Source organism: Sebastes fasciatus, chromosome 22 (genome assembly GCF_043250625.1).
Source record: "Sebastes fasciatus isolate fSebFas1 chromosome 22, fSebFas1.pri, whole genome shotgun sequence".
NCBI lineage: Eukaryota > Metazoa > Chordata > Actinopteri > Perciformes > Sebastidae > Sebastes > Sebastes fasciatus.
In genome coordinates, this window is record NC_133816.1 from 24,063,842 (window position 1) to 24,080,492 (window position 16,651).

Sequence of the window (16,651 nt, forward strand, 5' to 3'; positions counted from 1 at the left end):
AGCATTAATTTACCATTTTTGTCTCCACAACCCATATCTACTTCACTTACTAACACTGCAAGCAAGAACAGACCTACTAGTCACAACATTCAGGAAAAGGCAACATACAAATGTGATTGAAAACTACCATACTTTATTCTAACCTCAAAACAACCTTCCAAGGTATGATATACAGTACATACAAAAAAGACAATGCACTTTCTGTATAAAGTGCCAACAAAATTACAATAAATAAGCCTGTTTGGGGCAAAACATTTACTTGACAAAACTTGTCACATGTGCCACAGTGTAGTAAGTTACTGTAGTATTCTCAGCAACAGAGAAACCTGAACTCCCAGGTATAAACAAAAGTCACATCCCTCCTCACATACCAGCAAATCCTGTTTTAACATTGTAAAGTGAACTGTTAAATAATGCCAAAATAATTTGTAAATTCCCAAAGTAGGTTACATACAAAAGAAAATCCTTATTCTAAAACAGTCACTTTATAAAGTGCCAACAAAATTAAAATAAATAAGACTCTTTGGGCAAAATATTTACTTGACAAAACTGTGCAAAACTTTACATGTGCAACAATGTAAATGGTTGGAGGTACAGACCATGTAGAATATTTCATCAACAGAGATAGCTGACCTTACCAGAGCTTATGTGTGCATAAAAAAAGCTTACATCACTTGTAACAAATCTTGTTTCAACACTGATTTGTTACAGTAATAATGCTACAAAATAACCTGTGACTCCAAAAGCCAACATAAGAAAACAATGCACATTAAAAAACACAGTCACTCTCCGCCTATAAAGTGCAAACATATTTAGAATACATACGCCTCTTTGAACAAATTATTTAACCAAACAAATTATAAGCTTTACATGTGCTAGTGTTGGTTACTCTAGTATTACCTAGTATTACCATTCAAGAGACCCAATCTGTTTTGACAGTTCCTTCCTTCCTTGCTTCCTTCCTCCCTCCCGTCTTCCTGTCCTTCTCTCTTTCTTTCCTCCCTCTGTCCTTCCTCTGTTCTTCATTCCGTCCTTCCTCCCTCCCTTCTTCCTTCCTTGGCCTGAGGAAAACAGGAGGGTTAAAACAGTGCAATTCGCCTGTTCTTGTGTTTGCTTGCAAACACTTTGATAAAATCATCCATGTTGAGTGCCCTCGCTCTTCTTGACTCAATACTTAGCAAACCTAAATGGCTTAGTCTGTTGTCTAGCATGGTTGTCCTCAAATGAGTTTTAATGAGCTTTAGAGCTGAACAACTCCGCTCACATGCAGCAACACGGGTCTAACATAACAATGTTACGCAGTACAGAATAGCTCAATGTTAGATTTAACATCGTTGACAGTCAAAACAGTGTTTGCTAATGAGATGAGATGATGACAGCCTTGTGCCAATTACAATAAAAAGAAATAAAACAAGACAGGGTAATGTTTAGTTTATTACCGTTACAGCGTTTAACTACAGGCTCAGTAAGTGTAGTAAAATGTAGGCTACTCACATCTTTCACGACGACGCTCCAGAGACGTGTTGCTTCCATAGACTGACTGTAGAAAAACAGTTTGTTTCACCTGTAGGTTCACCTGTAGGTTCACCTGTAGGTTCACCTGTAGGTTCACCTGCTCAAACTTCTTCTTCTTCGCGCCTTTTTTTTTGCAGGCTACATACTACTTTAGCGCATCTCTGCCTCTCAGGTTTGAGAAGGAACTGCAACTCTAAACAAGAGTGCAGTTTACATTCAGTGCCGTGGCCCGCCTCTGACTGGGCATATAGACAATCATATTGTAAGATATTGGGGTGGCACTTGGGGTGGCCAATCAGATTTCAGGGGTGGCCTGTGCCACCCAAGGCCACTCCCTGAACATGCCAGTGCTCCCGTAGTGGCCAAACGACGGTACTACAACTTCCGTGTCCTTCAAGTGATGCCGTTGGGTCCATAAAGACTTTTTCCCATAGACTTACATTGAGAAAGAGACGTCTGTAACTCAGAGGATAATCTATTTTAAGGTGAATCAACTCCCCAGTATGAACACTCTAATAGTCCTTATGTAGGTCTTAAAAGTTGTAAAACGCACTAACAGCTGAATCCAGAGTTATTTCCCTTCCTCCGTTCATGTGAGTGAGACCCAGTTCGAGGCTGGAGAACAAGCCGTGACCGAGCGGATGCTCTACTGCGCATGTTCCATGTGCCCAAGATCCGGGTACTTTTCCAGACGGAGGTCGAGCTATTTAGGCTTCATGCACCACTGAGCAGCTGTCAGGGCAGATGTGCAGCGAGTCAAGAGCTGCATGCCAAAGCTCTTAATTGCATCCCCGTTTCCCTCACTTGCGTCTCATCCTTGCGTCTTAGTCCCTCCCACCAGGGAAGCATGGAGAGACGCAAGGAAACCATGCGAGGACAGAGGAAACGAGGAAATACGATTTAAGAGCAAGGGAACGTTGTTACCTCTGAAGCGTCACCTGAAGCGAGTCCGTTTCTGATGACAGCAGCAGCTGATCACATCTGGATCAGCTGTCAGTCAGCTTTAACAGCTGTTTGTGTCTGAACTGATCTAATACTAATAAAGACAAGTGCAAGCTGCAGTCTGTATTTCTACTGTGGACTGCTTAGAGGCTCAGGAACCATCTCTACTGGATCAATAACTTTATATTATTTATTCATTATTAGCGTCTGTAGTTATTGATATTCTGATTGTGAGCTCATTATTTAATAACTCAGAATATGACTATGGTGTTTTTTGAACACTGGACATTATTTATTAGGCTAAAGGGAAAATGTAAATGATGTAACTCATATCAAACCAGACGTTCAGGAATCATCAGCCTCATGTGACTGAATGATGATAAATGATGTAAAAGGTGTTTGTTGCTGACAGACAGACTCTCCTTCTCTCTCTGACTTTAATAGTTTCATTAATAAAAGTTAACGGGGGAAATAACAGATCATGAAAAGACAGATCATTCTAATAAATGCAGAAAGTGATTTCAGACTGTTTGTCAGGTTTTATAAACCCCTCTGACTGTCAGGCTGCTTCATTGACGGTGTGTGAAGCAGAGCTACTGCAGGTCCTTCTGCTGCTGCTCAGAGCTACAATTAACACACATTATAACTAGATGGTGAATCAGAAGACAACTAAACTATAAAACGTTTAATATGTGATCTGTCTTCACTCCGGTATAAAACTCTAGTGATGTTGATGTATCAGATCAAACCGACCGGCGCAGCGTCCAATCAATAACTGATATCCAGTAAGGGGTCGTGTCGGTCGGTAAAAGACTTCTGTGCAGGATACACTGGTGTATCCTCGCTCATAGCTCCTCCGGCAAGCCTCCTCGCTCCTCGCTCCTCGCTCCTCGCTCCTCGATGCACAAATAAGGGCTTTGGGACGGTCTTCAAGATGGCACACCAGAACAACTTCCGGTTCAAGCGAGGATCGAGGAAACGAAAAATAAGAGCTTTGGGATGCACCCAAGAGGTGCTTCTCATTTCAGCATTTTTTGCCTCCTCGTCTCCTCGATCCTCCGGCTGTGACCCGGAAATTGATCTCAGTCCTCCATCTTGAAGGACGTCCCAATTCATAAAATGCGCATCGAGGAGCGAGGATCGAGGAGCGAGGAGGCTTGCTGGAGGAGCTATGAGCGAAGATACACCAGTGTATCCTCCAGTGTTTCCTCCACGGAAGTTTATCCGTATCAGTTATTGATTGGACGCTGAGCCGATCAGATTGATCAGATACATCAACATCACTGAGTTTCATACCGGAGTGAAGACAGATCACAGATTAAAAGATTTATAGTTTAGTTGTCTTCTGATTCACCGTCTAGTTATAATCTGTGTTAACTGTAGGAGTGAACAGCAGACGGATCATGTTGATGGTGAAGTGATCCAGCAGCAGAAGGACCTGCAGGAGCTCTGCTTCACACACCGTCACTGAAGGAGTCTGACTCTGAGAGGGGTTTATAAAACCAAACAGACCTCAATCAATTTTCCTCATTTATTAGAGAGAGTTTTCTTTTGATGATCTGTTATTTCACTCATTCACTTTTATTAAGTATCCTGTTAAAGTCAGAGAGAGAAGGAGAGTCTGTCTTTTATACCTTTTACATCATTAATCATCATTTCCATTCAGTCACATGTGAAGCTGATAATTCCTGAGCGTCGGGTTTGATATGAGTTACATCATTTCACTTTTCCTTGAAACATTCAGACTAATACATAACTTCTACTGTCAGAACATCAATAACTACAGATGCTAATAATGAATAAATAATATAAAGATATTGTGCCAGTAGAGATGGTTCCTGGTCCTCTAAGCAGGACTCAGTCCACAGTAGAGATGGTTCCTGGTCCTCTAAGCAGGACTCAGTCCACAGTAGAGATGGTTCCTGGTCCTCTAAGCAGGACTCAGTCCACAGTAGAGATGGTTCCTGGTCCTCTAAGCAGGACTCAGTCCACAGTAGAGATGGTTCCTGGTCCTCTAAGCAGGACTCAGTCCACAGTAGAAACACAGACCAGCTGTTATTCATGTGCAGGTGTTTGTTAAACAGAGAGGAAACACTGCTGCTCTGATAACTCTGTTTCTTTATTAGTATTAGATCAGTTCAGACATAAACAGCTGTTAGAGCTGACTGACAGCTGATCCAGATGTGATCAGCTGCTGCTGTCATCAGACGCTTCAGAGGAAACGACGTCTCATGTCTCTAAAAACATATTTACTCGATTCCTATCTCCTCGTGTCGTTTCCTCGCCTCCTCCGCTCGCATCTCCCGTGGGCGGGACTAAGACGCGAGGAGAGGAGTCGAGGAGTCGAGGAGTCAAGCCGTATAAAAGCACTAATGGGAAAGACCCCAGGTGTATCAGGGAATCAGCTATGCAGAGGCAGCAAAGAAGGTTTCAGGAGGCATAAAAGTGACAAAGCAAAATAACACTGTGAATGAAGATGTTGGAAAATGTGCAGGATGTGATAAGTTGAAGGAGGAAAGTCTGCTAGTCAGAAAAAGTGACTTTGTGCTCTTTATGGCAGAAATAATCAACTGTTCGGCACAGTCAAAAAGTCGCAATGAAAGGATTAAATTAATTGTCAGATCAGCTGAGAAGTACCTTGAAGTGAATGGGAAACAGTTAGAAACATTCTGAATGAAGATACACAATCCTCACAAACATGGGCTGGATCCTCTTAATGGTGTTCTTCTGCTACAATGGAATGTGAGAAGCTTAATGACAAATGGACAGGAGCTTAAGAAGTATATTGATAATTTACAAAATAAACCGAATGTAATCTGTATACAAGAGACATGGTTGAAACCACAGTGGGATTTTGTTGTAAAGGGATATTCTGTAGTTAGAAGAGATAGGGAATCTGGTAATGATGGAGGAGTTGCAACCCGTGTGTTATTAAATAGGTCTTTCAGTGACAGACTCCTTCACCTGCGGTGTGTTAAAGAGAGATACCACAGCTCCTCCTGCTGCTGCTGGAACACTTTATCAACAGATCATAAAGATTATCTGACCTAATGTGGAGAAATATCACTTCATTACCAGGTTGGAATAGAAATAAACAGGAATATATGATACATATTGAGTTAATTGTTGGAGTTATGGAGAAGGTGTAGGATCATATACTTCTTCCAACTTCTCTTCGGACATGTAATATTTATTTATGTTGATTATTTGTTAATTGATTGTTTACTGTTCATTTTATTAGTTATTCTTTTTTGTTTTTTACTGAGGTATTTGTTACATGTTCGAAATAAATAATTAATTAAAAATAAAGTGAAACGAAATGGTTGTCACTGTCCACTAATATTAAACACGAATCCCAATTAGTGTATGAGCGTATGAAAATAATATGCAAGATAAGCATATAGTTTGTTATTATGAACGGCCGAATGGTGTGTTGCTTTAAATGCTGCGGATGCAAGGAATCGTGGGATGTTATTCTCTCCTTTCCTTTGGTAAAGGATGCTCCAGTGTTTCCTCTGCTAAAGGAGATAATAAAGGAAGCATTGAAGCTCCTCTCCTTAACTTTTGGTGAATTTGAACGGCTCTTATCATGGCTGCTACTGAAGTACTGAGAGGGTCATTTCACTCCGTTAGGAACCTTCCTGAGCAAAAAGGACTATTCGAACGCAGCCCTGCTCTCAGGAATGAACGGGGCCAACGCCTCCAACGCTGTATCCAGTTCCCTTAGTACATCCATGGTTATCACTCCCAGGGCGTCAAATATAGAGGCTTTGTCACGGCCATCGACGTCCGGTATCGCTGCACAAGGCACCCTTTAATACTGGTATGAAACGCACCAGGCGTTCCATTAATGTGAACCCATCCACAGCAACAGTAACCGCTCTGAGAAAGTGCTCCGGCAGTGTGGTGACGTAGTTTAAAGAGCAAAAAGACACACAGCGGGTGCAGATTGGCCTTACAGGTTAATGCACTGTTCTGTAGTGCTGTTTGGTATTTTCTCTGTAGTAGTGGTAAAAACACAGCTAAGTATGTTTACTAAGAAAGTGTGAATCATCCATTCATTCAGTTATGTCATTGATTCTGGTTGTTGGCTTGACTAGACCCGCTTGACCTACTGAGCCACCGAGGTTGAGCTACTGGAGCCGACCGGAGGGGAAGCGGTGGTCGACCAATCAGAGACAGAGAAAGGTTTGGTTCAGAAAATAACCTGCACAGAAAGAGGAAGTCCTCGTCTATATAGAGAGCTGTATTTCATTCTCAGACAGTCAGCAGCTAAACAACATGGGGGTCACCGCTCTGTGCTTCAGACTGTGTGAGTACTGACTTTATTTATTCTTTATCTACCTTTTACATCCTGTATATCCAACCGTCTGTCTGATATTCAACTTTGCTCCTTTGCTCATCCAGTGATGCTTGAATTCACTCTGCTGAACAGCTATACTCCGAAAAGTGGTGAGTAACAAATAGAACCTCCTAAAGATACCAAACATTTTGCATCATTCTGTCTATCTAAAGTCTGTATGTGTCTCTATGCTGTGATTTAAGTTCTTACAGTTATGTTTAATATTTTTGGAGAGGTTGAGTTTAATGAATTAATCTCCATGTCACTAGCAAATACCAGAATACATTTTGCAAAAAAAATCCCATTTTAATCTGCCACAAGGTGTAGACAGCTACTGTACAGTGGTTTTGTTGATTTTGTTTCCTGTCATAGTTCTGAACGTTTCTTTTGGACACTATAATTTCTTTCTCGGTTTCAGATGCAGCTTTTCTTCGTGTCACTCCAAACAGACAGCAATACTTCGAACACAACTCTGTTTCTTTTGACTGTAAGGGATCTGATGGCTCGACTCATTTGAGAGTGATCAGGAATAACCAGGAATCTGATGTAAAATGTGATACTAAGATGCCAACAGGGTCCTGCACCATTAAGAGAGTTTATCGAACAGAAGGCGGAGAGTTCTGGTGTGAGACTGAAGGAGGAGAGAGGAGCAACAGTGTCAACATCTCCGTCACCGGTAGGTTTATAGCATCTCCAAAAGCCACTGCATATCTATTTTAACCTGTCATTCAACTGATGATATGCATTGTTCTCAGATCAGATCAAGACAATCAGGTTCACCACGTGTTACCTGGAATTATTGAAGAAAACGTTTCCGTTTTCCTCTCACGCCTCCACGGTGAACGGAGAATCAAAAACCGGAGGAGAGTCTTGATGAATTGAAGTAAATGAGGGTCATTTACAAACTCTCACACGACTTGTGCAGAATAATCCAAGTCTCACTTATCCGGTCGTAAACTCACTACTTCATAAAACACACACATCTTCACTAAAACCTGACTATTTAATACACTATACGGCCAATATACTTCAGGCGAGTAGTGAGCATACGAATGGATCTTGGATTATTCTGCACAAGTTGTGTGAGAGTTAGTAAACTGATGTTTTCATGTAGTTCTGCTGTTGTTAAACGCCCCCCCCTCCCCCCCCATTTACTTCAATTCATCAAGACTTTTCTCCGTTTTTTGTTTCCCCGTTCATTTTAGAGGCGTGAGAGGAGAGCAAAGATTTCTTCAATAATTCAAGGTAGCACGGTCAAGTAACATTTTTATTCAATTTATATTTTTACAGAATCTTGCTAAATGTATAGGCAAATGTAAAAACGTGCAGTCACAAACTGATCAACAAATCATTTTTCTATTTTTAGTTTCTAATTAAAGTTCCTAAAGTATGTGTTTTGTCTATGTCTATGGTGAAATCTAAAATGTCTTTAAACATGACACAATCACTGCTAAACTACAGTACAGATGTGTCTGAGGACTTTGTCTGGGATGCCTTCCTCTCTACCTGGAAGCACACTAGGAGTAGTAATACTTATAAATCCCCAAACTAATCTGTAACTTTAACCTAAACCAACCAGCTTCATGGCTTCTATTATTAGGGCTATCTGTCACATTGTTAAATTACTGCTTACTTGATTCAATCAGCGTTCTATTGTGAGTAATTCTAGTTGTGAGTTTGTACATAAAACTAACGTTTTACTGACATGTTGCTCAGCTGGAGATGTGATCCTGGAGATTCCTGCTCTTCCTGTGACGGAGGGAGACGATGTGACTCTGAGCTGCAGAAGTAAGACGACTCCGTCCTCCAACCTCCCGGCCGGTTTCTACAAAGGTGGCCAACCCGTGCGGAGCAGTTCAGCCAGGGAGATGACCATCCACAATGTTTCCAAGTCTGATGAAGGCGTCTACGACTGCCGCATCTCTGGAGTTGGAGATTCACCAGGAAGCTGGCTGGCTGTCAGAGGTCAGACAGAACAGTGTTACAAAACAACATATAGACGAGTTGTATATGAGCAAATTGATGTCACCTCTACTTTGACAAATGTAGTTGTTTGAAGCTTAATATAAATTCAGTATGGCTGTTTTTTAAAGGAATGTGCCTGCCAGTGTCGTAAACATTGTGATCATTGTGATGTGATGTTATCAATATTTATATTTTGCAACGTTTTCACGTTTAAAAAAATATACATTTACACTTAAAGTTCCATACGTAGTGTTATTTGTAATGTTACAGCAAATACCGTTTCTCCTACCATCTCTCCAACATCATCTCATGAAGAGCTCCTCTCTGAAAACGACGACTCCGACGACTCCGACTCCGACTCCGACGGCTCTCAGCTCCTCATCCTGCTGTCGGTCGTCGTCGTCACCATTTTAATGGCGGTTCTGATGTTGGTGGTGGTGGGAGTCCTTCATATGAGGATACACAGAGGTACAGAGAAGTTAACTTCATCACCGTAATATGATATGTATCAATAACGAACCACCACAAACAAGAAAGCAACCGTGTAAATCACTTCCAAAGGAGCATTAAAGGTCCCATATCGTGCTCATTTTCAGGTTCATACTTGTATTTTGTGTTTCTACTAGAACATGTTTACATTCTGTAATGTTCAAAAATTCTTTATTTTCCTCATATAGTCTGCCGGAATATACCTGTATCCACCCTCTGTCTGAAACGCTTCGTTTTAGTGCATTTCAACGGAATTGCATTGCTAGGCAACAGTTTGGGTCCATGTTTACTTCCTGTCAGCTGATGTCATTCACATAAAGTGCAACAGGAAATAAACTGGGACACATTTAGAATGTTTACGTTTAAAACCGTGTAATGATTTAAATATATTGTAGATTTGTGACATCACAAATGGACAGAAATCCTGACGGCTTGTTTCAAACGCACAATTTTCTGAATACGGCTGCGTGTATTTCTCCGTATATTGAACGTTTTGATACTTTAACAGTATTTATATATCACTTAAACCTGCTTTATAATATAAAAGACATGAAAATCTCACTTTTTACAATATGGGACCTTTAAAGTCAAATGCCGCCTTCAACAAGCTCAACCCATCAGATGTTTTAGGTTATAAGTTTGAAATTAGAGCCGTGATTGTAAGAAACTCAAAAACTATTGCAAGGCTGCGCTGAAGCAGCCGTTATATTATATATATTATATATGTTATATATATATTGTATTGATGGTTACTAAACAGTTCAAAACAGACATATAAACAAGTAATTTCTTGTGTATCAAATTATGTTTCCCAGAAAGAGCTACAGTCTAGTTTAACTATACAATAATCTAATGTTGTGGGGAAAAACAACCGAACTAACCAACAAATGTACTGAGCTATATCCTGTTTTAACACACTTGTGTTTGTAGTATTCTTTAATATTTAACAGTTTTACACAGTTGACGATGTTACACTAACTGTACAACGCATCAGTGTGAATCAAGTCGGTTGTTAAATATTTTACACTTTTTGAAATATCAAACTTTAAATGTATTTTCTGTGTTTCTGTTGATGTCAATATATTTTTGCTTTTCTATCCGTCAGTTTCCTCAAAGACGCCAACAGCAGCGTCACGCTCAGATGAGGACAGTCATAATGGTGAGGACTGTAGTTGTTTATAACAACTTTGTAAGCTTTTTAACTTAATGACTAAAGAATTAAAACTAAATGTGTTTTCTGTGTCAGTCTATGGAGAGGACGCTGCAGAGCATCCAGACGGCGTGACGTATGCAGTCGTCGTCACAAAACCCAGAAAAAACAAAGGTAACCTGATGTAAGGAACACAGCAAGACTTTAATGGATTACTTATATATTTATTGTTTTATATTTTATAAGCACATGTACACTTTGAGAGACACAGGGTATATATCATCTTTAAGAAGGTTAACCACAGAGAAAATGAAAATAACGAGAAGAGTTCCTGTCCCTCATGTTCGAGGTGACAGTTGAGGTGTTGGTTGAGAGAGCAACACCATGTGGATTATTTTTACATTTTCTCAGCGTGTGGTTCACTGGGTGTTTTGTTTTAGACGCTGCAGATGCTGCTGATAATTTGAGCCTCCATCTCGAGTCCAACTACAGCAGAAAACCACAAACTGATGAAGGTGAGGGGTCCTTTTCACCCCTTCAGTCTATTAACAGTATTTATAATTAACCGTGTGTCTCTTGCTTTCTGATGTTTCTCTCCTTCAGATGATGACGATGATGAATCCTCACTTCAACCTGTTTACTCTACTTTGACGATAAGTAAAACTCCACATGATCTCCAACAGGGTTCGTTTGTTATTCACATGCAGGTGGACAATTTCACATATTTTCTAAGAAGCTGCTCACACACAACACAACTACAGACATTTCAACATCACATCTGTATCTGGTTTAAGGTCCACATGTAGAATTCACCCGTTAGTGAGTTAAGGTTGTTTTGACTATTATTTTGAGTTAAGGTTTTACTGACTGTTATTTTGTTTATTTTGACTATTTTTTTGTTTGTTTGATTATTATGAGTTAAGATTATTCTGACTATTTTGACTTATGTTGACTAATACTTTATTTATTTTGACAATTATTTTATTTATTTAGATTATTTTGTTTATTTTGACTGTTGCTGTTTTTTTTTACCATTTGACTATCATATGAATTAAGAATATTTTTTTATTATTTATTTATATCATTCTGTTAAAAAAAAAAAATATGATCAGATTTATTGTGTATTAACATTAATTATACTTGTTTCTAAAGCAGAATCCGGATTATTAAACTCTGCAGCGACTCCGAGGTCCACAGCAGCCGAACACTCAGAGCAGGATCTTCTCTACGCTCCGGTCCTGAAGGTAATGACACTCACAGCTGCAACTTCCTCTTAATCTCACTAATCACTCTTTTATAAGTGATGTTGAACTCTCCACACTAACGCTGTATGTATGCTCCTTTAAATGTCAAAAATCAGCCAAGAACACAAAATGTATTAGTTACGGTGTGGTACAGGACACTGGTCCAGACTTTAGTTGAGAGAGATGAATGAGTTAAAAACTAGGGTTGATCCGCTGCAGCGTTGATGAGTAGACGAGTTGCAGGTGTGCAGCCTGTAACAGGTGAATCAGCTCTGCAGCAATCAGAGAGACAGCAGAAACCAGACCGTGATCTCCGTTTGTAGTCCCGCTCACAGCTGAATGAAGCTCCCCTCTTTAAGATGTAGTGTATAAATACAGCGGCGAGCTTTTGGACCAACTTCCCTCTCTCCGACGGAAACTGTCTTAACGTTTCGTAACCATGGTTTCACATCAAGCGGCAACTGTTATACAATACGCTAATAATTAATAAGCTAAATAAGAAACCGTGTGGGGAGAGAGGTGGCAGGTGTATTGCCAAGATTATTTTTTACATACAAGGAATCTGGTGTTTTGGTGCATAAACAAGAAACATAGAATAGAAAATTACAATATATATATATATATATCTGTTTAAAATGAAAGCTTGGCAAGAATATGCAAAGATATATTCCAGGGGATGTGCCAAGGTTCACAGTATTAAGAATAAAAACAGTTTGCAATATACAGAGAAACTAATATAAAACTGACTCACGTGCTCCATTGGTGGCATGGAGAGCTGGAGACACAAAAAGAAACGGTCGTGACAATATTAGTGTTAATCAGTAAATGTTGTCTTCCATAGAAAAGATGAAGGATTGCAGGACACCGAAGCCTCGAAGACGCCGACCTGGAGTGACGACATCTCTAGTCAACTGAATGACTTGAGGCTGAGCTCTACAATTTATTTTATTTGCTAAACTGTTGAAACACACATCTGTGGTTTCACTTACTTCACTCAGTGACCCAGTTAGAGGCCACACAGAGCAGAGACATCTGACTGAAGAAGACTCCGTGTTAATGTGTGAAAGAGAAGAAGAAACATTAATAATGTTGAATGTGAGGCTTTGTGTTTAATGGATTTGTGTTTTTTTTCAACTCAGCAACAAAAGCATGTTATCCAATAATCAGCCAGCAGCTACATGAAACCGTTCATATCTCAACATGTTGTATTTGTGTCTTCTGTTCACTCTGTAAAAAGTCATTAACTTATAAATATAGCTACACTTTCCATTTACACTTGCACTTTGTGAAGCTTTAAACTGAATTCAAAACAAAAGATGGCAGATTTTGTATATTAGAAATAAAGAGAGTATAGTGTTTGTGCATTTATTAGTCCTGTTTTAACTGTTCATCTGGACGATGTGATCAGTCAGTACAGCAGCAACAGTTTACTTTTATTGCGGTGTAACAGTGAAACCTCGTCGTTCTATCTGCTCTGTTCACACGTCTGTTTATCAGAAGCAGCTTTTTCATGCCCTCACTGTGGTCGACCACCAGCATGATGCTGTCACATCAGTCCGACTTGAAGCCACACTGATGCATTTATTTGGTCTCTATAATAAAGTCGGGGAGTCTTCTTCTAAATTGGCCCATTTTTAGTTTCTAAAAGTAAACTTTTAAGTGTACTTTAAGTGTAAGAACAGTCAACTTTGAGTAGACAACTAGTTTACATCCGAGTTGTATTTTGTACTGCAACTACACTATGAACTAAACAAGTGAATAGGTATACGGTTAGTTTAATAGTTATATTAAACTTGTAGCCCACTTTTTAGTTTATGAAAGTACAAGTAATATTGACATATTACCCTGTCCTATTGGAAATGTATGCCAAAATGTCAGTACGTCAGTTAGACTGACAGCTATGTAGATATTAGTATTTATCATATTCAAAAACCTCCTGTTTCAGACTAAAAGAGCTATCATAAATCATATTATATCATACAGTATAAGAGCATGCAGGTTAAAATAATAATAATAAAACAATAATAACATGACAGGCAGTCTTGTATTTAGGTTTTATTGAAGCTCTCACACTGGTAACTCATCACCAGTATGGATAATAACTCTCACTCTGCCTTCTGCTGTAAAACCAAACACCATCATCATCTGTCTCATCAACACGTCTCTTCTTCCATAGAGAACTGTTATTGCTCAAATATTCTGAAACACTTTATTAATCAGAATTATTTTGAACTTGCTGAGAATACAGACACAGCTCTCTGAATGTGTTTCATCCCATTTACATGTGATAACAATCAGACAATAAACACAACGGAGAAGAGAATTAATGAAGCTTATGGAAGGAATGCAGGGAGACTGTGAAAGACGAAGCAACAATGAAAGGAGGAGAGAAGAAAACCTTATCTTTAAGTAGCAACAAAGAGAGTTTAACACCAGTGACCAACACAGTAGTAGAGATAACGCTCTGACAGAGAGTGATGGAGAGAACTGGGGTTGATATACTGCAGTGTTGATGAGTAGATTGATTAAAGGTGTGCAGCGTTTGACAGGTGATAACATATATCCTGAGTATATCCATCTTCCCGATCCTCAGAAACTGACTTATTCATGTGGGGAGAAAAATCAATGTGCAACATTAGCTGCTAAACATGATGACTGTTGTCGTATATTAAGACACAACACAAGCTCTGAACATGTTTTTCATTGATTACATATATAAATGAGTGTGTTTAAAGTGTGTTTGTTATATTGTCATTATCTATTTGGTTGTTTTGTATGAAATATAATTATTCAATAAGAACTGCAGGACAGACGGAGATCTTTGGGTTTATTTCATAAAGGACATACAGTATCATCACACTGATGCAACATATTACAAACTGGTAATAAAAAGACAATTTAGAAGTTTAACATGATGCTGAAAACATAAATAAAAAAGCTCTAAATGACTTTTCTTGTTGTCAGTGCAGTCACAGCCTCCTCCACAACATCTTTATTTACAGTGAACTCAGACCATGAAACATCATAACATCCTAAATTATGAATACAAAAACGTCATGCACTCTTAGTTTTCAACAATAATTAAAGCAACTGGTTGCATTTGGTTTGAAAGGCAGCTGGAATACTATGTGATTCCTCTACAAGCAGACAACGTATATTATAATTAGGAATGTCAATTGATTAAAATATTTAATCACGATTAATCGCATGACTGTACATAGTTAATCATAAATTAATCACGCATTTTGATCTGTTCTAAATGAACCTTAAAGGGAGAATTATCAAGTATTTAATCCTCTTATCAACATGGGAGTGGACAAATATGCTGCTTTATGCAAATGTATGTATATATTTATTATTAGAAATCAATTAACAACTCAAAACAATAACAGATATTGTCCAGAAACCCTCACAGGTACTGCATTTAGCATAAAACAATATGCTCCAATCATAACATGGCAAACTGCAGCCCACCAGTCAACAACAGCTGTCAGTGTGTCAGTGTGCTGACTTGACTATGACTTGACCCCAAACTGCATGTGATGATCATAAAGTGGGCATGTCTGTAAAGGGGAGACTCGTGGGTACCCATAGAACCCATTTACATTCACTGATCTGGAGGTCAGAGGTCAAGGGACCGCTTTGAAAATGGACATGACAGCTTTTCCTCAACAAAATGTGGCCCCACTTTGGAGCGTTATTTAGTGTCCTTCCCGACAAGTTAGTTTAACATGGTTGGTACCGATTGATTCATTAGGTTTGCTAGAGCCTCTGAAAGACAGTGAGGTCAGTCGCGGGTCTCAGAGGGTTGCTTTTCATGTGTTTCTCCCTCTGTTTTCTCTGTCTCTTCCTCTGTATTCTCCACATCACTGTGTACTTGTGCTGGCGGGGGCTGGTCTGATATTGTGTTTTCTTTCTGGATGTCATATAAAATTGAATTTCCCCTCTGGGGATCAATAAAGTGCCTTCTTGGGACTGGAATAGGGTTTAGTATAATTTTAGGACACATATTACTGTGCATTTTTTGTTAGTCATTTTCCTCTGTTTAGAAACACTAGGTGAAGGGATGGCTGCCATTAGTATGTTTTGTTTGATTAGCTTGAGAGTAGTTAAAATAGAGTTGTATTTCTTGTTTATATCTAGTTGTTTGCCAGCACGGCTGTGATTTTAAGTTCTAGTTTGTAGCCGTTTTACTTATTTATTTTGGTGCCATCTGAAGCCCGTTCTTATTTTTATTTTACATATCAACACACTTGCGTTCGCTTTTGTTTGCTGCAACATTGTTTGTGATTGTGTGCAGCCTGTTTTGCATCATTTGATTGTCCAGTGCGTGATCTAACTGAGGAATTACACATGTAATTAGAAAATAACACAGAATGTCTCAAAGTAAGTCTCATCATTATGATTCAGCAGAACAAAAAGTACATCAATAAAAATGTAATCTTTATTACATTTTATCACAGATTAGATTTAATGTGAATAAATAGATTTACTGTCTCACTTCTTTGTGTTTCAGTTATTCTCAGATTTGCTCTCATGGTTAGTTTGATCATCTTGGTCTCAGCAACAAATCAAAGTCACATGGAGAAGATAAAACAATGATTTGGTAAAAAGATGAACCTCAGTGTTCTTGGTCATCAGCTGCTTCAGATCTCTCTCAGCTTCCTCTTTCTCCTGCTGCTCATCATGGAGCTGTTTGTTAAAGTGGGAGAGAGGAGAGATGAAGTAAATGTTCACATTAATATCTGGATGAATTCTCATTGTGATCAGCTGGATGATGAAACCTGTTCATACTCAGACAGTTTGACTCAGTTTACTCTGAGTGGATTAATACTGGAGACATAACACTGATTTATCATCTGTTACATCAACAATACTGAATACAGAGATGCTTCTGCTTTAGAGTTATACAATACCATACCTACTACCTGCAGGAAGAATGGAACTGAATAGTTATACACATTTGTATTACTAGTTCAGTGTCTATCCAGAACATGTCTGTTC

The 16,651-nt window shown here is 39.0% G+C and overlaps 1 protein-coding gene across 1 annotated transcript in view; it reads right to left on the bottom strand.

The window, feature by feature from the left end:
- Window positions 1-16,651, bottom strand: part of LOC141761342 (uncharacterized) — a 251,683-nt gene that overhangs the window by 173,831 nt on the left and 61,201 nt on the right. The gene's annotated exons all lie outside the window — the stretch shown is intronic.